Source organism: Phocoena phocoena, chromosome 17, assembly GCF_963924675.1.
Source record: "Phocoena phocoena chromosome 17, mPhoPho1.1, whole genome shotgun sequence".
In the NCBI taxonomy this organism is placed as follows: domain Eukaryota; kingdom Metazoa; phylum Chordata; class Mammalia; order Artiodactyla; family Phocoenidae; genus Phocoena; species Phocoena phocoena.
In genome coordinates this window covers 30,881,936-30,887,362 of record NC_089235.1, presented here as the reverse complement: position 1 = coordinate 30,887,362, position 5,427 = coordinate 30,881,936, and the positions used below count along the sequence as shown (strand labels likewise).

The 5,427-nt window shown below is 36.0% G+C and overlaps 1 pseudogene; it reads left to right on the top strand.

Moving 5' to 3' along the window:
• Positions 1–405: 405 nt before the first annotated feature.
• Positions 406–3,468, top strand: LOC136136890 (isoleucine--tRNA ligase, mitochondrial-like; annotated as a pseudogene).
• Positions 3,469–5,427: the final 1,959 nt, after the last annotated feature.

Genomic DNA, 5,427 nt, shown 5'->3' with positions numbered 1-5,427 from the left:
ATATAGATGGATAAGAAATACAAGGAAAAACAATGGCAAGACAAACGTTTTTAAATGACAGAAATAGAGAATGGCATGAAAAGTTTAATAACTAAAACTAAAAATTAAAAGCACAGACATTCATTTCCACTTCCATCCATAACCAAGCCACCAGCCCTTTGGTAGAAACACCTTAAAAGAGGAGACAATGGAATTAACATGAATTTCAAACGGCTATTAGAAATATATTCAAAACTCTGAAGGAAATCTAAACAAAAATTTTTAAAATAAAGTCATAAAAAGAAAGTATAAAAGACTTAGTGAGAAAAAATAAAATATCTGAAACGAAAACGTCACCACAGGCTCTTTCTGTACTCTGTGCACACGCATTCCCGGTGGGTGCCACAGAGTTTCTCTGGGGCCCATATGGCAGGAGCTGAGCATCAGGTGCTGGAGTGGAGGCCTGAGTGTCCCGTTGTGCCTTTTGAGCTGGGCCCTTGGGAGCCAGGCACGCAGGGAATCTGTGGGGCCACCCTACATTTCCTGTCACCTGGGAAGGTGAGGAACCAAGATAAGGTGTCTGCCATGGTTAGTCACCGGAGGCAGTGGCCAGCTGCCTAACCTGAATAGAGGCAAATAGGACAACATAGAGCTGCTGTTGTATATCCCCTTTTGCCTTGAAGTTGCTGGGCCACCAGCAGCCCAACACAGACATGGAGATCTAGCAGATTTTATTGGCTGAAAATGTAAGTGAAGAAACTTCTAGAAATGTAAATTTTCATAACTTCACGGCAAAGAGAAAGAAACGATAGAATTTTGTCTTCATGACGGATCTCCTTATGCAAATGGTGACCTTCATGTAGGACATGCTTTAAATAAGATTTTGAAAGACATGACCAGCTTATACCTTATGATGACAGTTTCCAAAGTACGTTTTGTGTCAGGATGATATTGTAATGGGTTACTCATTGAAATAAAAGTATTACCAGAACTTGGTGAAAAAGTTCAGAATCTTTCATCCATGAAATTAGAAAGTTCATTTGGTAAAGCAGCCAATGAGAAACAGAAATCGACATTTAGTCTTTGAATAGTAATGGCAGATTGCAATAATTGCTACTCTACATTTGATAGAAAATATGAAGCCAAACAATTGAGAATTTTCTAATAAGTGTTTGATAACAGCTTGGTTTATTGATTTTACAAAACCTGTGTTTTGGTTTCCCTGGTCAAGGACTGCTTAGATTCTGCTTCAGCAGAACTTGAATAAAATCCTGAGTGCATCAGTTGTTCTATACATTTAAAATTCTCTCACTTGAAACTTTCTAAGTTGACATCCCTTATACATAGTTTATCTTCTGTTAGCTTTTTTAGTCTGAACCACACAGTCTTGGACTTTTCCAGCCAGTTGCATTGTTTGCTATGTGCCCAAATCCAAGTACACTATTGAGAAATGTTCCAGTTCTGGAAATATCTATATATTTCCTGCAGATAAAGTAACACCTGTTGCTTCTACTTTGGAAACAATAATTGAAGTTATTTCAATATTTTCAAGTATAACTTTGAAAAATGGTATTTGTACCCATCCTATATTTCCTGATAAAGCTCTCCTCTTTTATCTTCAAATTATATGACCATGACAAAATGAACAGGATTGGTTCACACAATCCTAATTCATGATAAGGAAGATTACAGTGTAGATTTTCAACACAACCTGTTAATGATATTTTCACTAGATGAGGATGACATTTTCACAGATGTTTCAAATACTAAACTTCAAAGACTACTTACAGAAGAAACTGCTGTGGTAATAAATGTGCTTCAGGCAGTAAAGCATTTGTTGAAAGAGGATAATTTGATATTTAGCTATCCTTATGACTGGAGGACTCAGAAACCAATGGTTACTCATGTCTGCAAGCAGTGGTTTGTAATATATTAAGACCACATGAATTTTACGACCACAACCAAGTCCCCCCTTTTAAAAAGGGGGAACTTCCTCCTAGATCAAGAGTGAATGCCATGGTCAAAATCATGGACACACAACTATAGTAGTATATATCAAGGCAAAGAGATTGAGGTGCTCAAATTCCTATGTTTTGTCATAATACACAAGATGAATTATTGATCAACATCCAAACCATTGAGCATATTACTGAACAAGTGAAACAACACAGCAGTGATATCTAACAGACTCCCTCCCCTGAGCAACTGCTTCCAAAAGAAGTCAAATCTCAGATTGGTGGTCCTGATACCTTGGAATATGTGCTAGGCCAGGATATTTTAAACATCTGGTTTAATAGATTTTCATGGCTTCATGTTCTTCCAGGTACTGACTAAAGACCCAATTTGTACTTGAGAGGAAAAGTCCAGCTTGGTGGTTGGTTTCAGTCTTCTTTGATTAACATGTGTGACAGCAAGGAAAAAAGCACTTAGTAAGATAGTGGTTGTCAGGAATTAACCTTGGAGAAAGGGATAATAGATGTTTAAAACTTTGAGAATATCATTAATCATAATGTTGTATCAGTGGAACACAAGATAAAAGCAGGGAGCCTCCCTACGGTATTAATATCCTTCTTTGGTGGTAGCTGAGTCTTGTGTCATCATTAAAGTGACAGTTGGTTCATCTGTTATTAATGCTGCCAGAGATGTTAGCAAGTTTAGGAATACCATGTGCTTTTTTTGCCGGGGAGGGGGTGGCTGGTTTCAGTACAGAACTGGTTTCAGTCCTGCTAAGGATATGTGTGTCATAGACCAGTATGCTACACTTAAGTGTAGGATTTTGCAAACAAGATTATTGAGTCATATAAACAATATGATCTTGGAAAAGTCATTTGCCTATTACAAGCATTTTATGAACTCTTTTATTTCAGTGTAATCAAAGTTAGGCTTTATTGTGAAAATGAAAATGATCTCAAATCAACTCACATGAAGTCAAATCAAATCAACTTGTCAGACTGCATCAACTAAAATTTTGGATGTAATATTGTTTTTGCTTTCACTCTTTCTCATGGCTGAAGACATATTCTAGCATATACCTCATGTTAAAGAACTCAAGAGTGTTTTTCCTACTGAATAAAATAGTACAACAAGGAACTGGAAGAAGCAAGATAGGTGGAAGCAGTAAAGAGTGCATGTGCAATGAGAGATTCATTTATTGGAAGCATCTCTGGCAAAAATGCAGCAGAGTACAAAGCTATCACTGTGATAGAACTTGGTCTGCTTTTTGAGGTAGTAGAGTTGCAATGAACTGAGGAGACTTCTTGTACCCCTCAGTTGAAGGAATTAGTGATGACTTCTCACACAACTTTACTCACTCAACAACCTTGAGCAATAAATGCAGATGTAATTGAGCTTAAAGGCACAATCCTAATTAGTTTAGAAGGTGGTGAAATTTCTGAAGAACCATCATATAAAGTGGTTGTCATGCCACCTACCAAAGAAAACTACCCTCCTTGTTGGAAGTATACAGCTGCATCATCAGATAAACTCTGACCTTGTGTTCAGAAGTGAGAGGTTGAAAGTAGTACTTCACTTTGTTATTAACAGTTCTCTGAGCAAGAACACCCTGACAGTACTGACTAGGGGTTTAATGGACTGTTTACAATGGAAAGAAATTGAAGATTAAATAACGAGTGAAAGAGTAAATAGTGGAGGATGGATATCAAATCACAATTATAAAAGAAGTATCTACTATAAATAGAGATAGAATAATGTGCATATATACATGTGAAAAAATATATATGTAGGTGTATTATATCATATATCCATATCATGGACTTATTCAGACATAGATATTGACTATCTTACATTCAAATGTGGCTGAGCTGAGAATATTTTATATTTTATAAATCTTTTTGACACAGTATTTAAAGTTCTATAGTGTCTGAAAATGAAGACACTCTGGAAAACTTAAAACGAATAAACAGATGATCTTAGTAGCAGGGAAATATGGTAGGAAAAAAGATCAGCAAGCTTGGAGATACCATAATAGAAAATATCCAAATTAAAGCAGGAAAAAAGTGTTCACAAAAAATATTAATTCTCCAATGCACATGCACTATGGTTTTCCACAAAAGAGGAAGACAGAAAAATAATGGGAAAAATATGGCAGAAATTTTTCAAATTTGACAAAACTATGAATCAAAAAGCTGAACAAATTTCAGTAGGATAAACACAAAGAAAACCACAACAAGCCACATCATCATCAGACTACTGAAAACAAGATAAAGGAAATCTTTAAAAAAGAAAGAAGGGGAAATAATATAGAGTGGAAGAAAATAAGAGTAATTGTGGGCATATGGTCAAAAATAATGTAAATCAGAAAAAGTAGAAGAGTATCTACGAAGTGCTGGAAGAAAAAAGAAAAAAAGAATAAAAAACAAATCCAGTGAACCAAGAATTGTGTATCCAGCAAAAGTATAATTCAAAAATAGAAAGACATATAGACAATTCAAATGAAAAAAAGTAGACAAAATTAATCTCCCAAAGAACTTTATTACAAGAAATGTTAAAGATAGTGTTTTGGTGTGATTAATTAAAGACATAAATAGTAAATATTGGAGCAACCACAAAATTGATTATGTAAATATCATCCCCCTGTACTTACTCTAAGTATATTAATCTTAAATAGTCTACGTTTCAAATATCTTCTAGATAGGTGATCACACACATATTTTATACAGGTACTTGCTTATATTCATTAAATATTTAGAGCAATGATTCATAACACATCTATGAAGATTTTGAAACATGCAGATGTTCAGACCCTACCCAAGATTAATTAAATCAAAATCCCTAGGTTAGCAGTTCTGAACAGTTCTGCAAATTCAAGGAATTCAAAAGCACACTGAAAATTTTTTGTGCTTATTCAGACTGAACCTCTGAACTCTCTGAAGGTTAAAAACCTTCATTTTTTTTCTCTTCTTCCTGCTTTCCCCACAGTAGCAAATTCAGATTTGCTGATTTCAATAAAAGGAAAAATAACATAATCAAAAACTGGTCTGAGGGTCGGGGTGGGGACAATGCATACAGATGCCAAACCAGCTGAGTGATGAACCCATATTGCTGCAGCATTTTGGCACTCAATGTATTTTGTCTGATCTAAGGGGAAAAAAGTAGAAGACACTAATTATTGGGTTGGCCAAAAAGTTCATTCGGGTGTTTCTGTCAGATACTACAGAAAAACTGAATGAAATTTTGGCCAAACCAATACTAGTACCAAAAATGAAAGTGGGGACATTACTGCAGAAAGAGGGGAATTAAAAGGATAATAAAAAAAACTATAGGGCTTCCCTGGTGGTGCAGTGGTTGAGAGTCTGTCTTCCAATGCAGGAGACACAGGTTGGTGCCCCGGTCCAAGAAGATCCCACATGCTGTGGAGCAGCTGGGCCTGTGAGCCATGGCCACTAAGCCTGAGCATCCAGAGCCTGTGTTCCACAACGGGAGATGCCA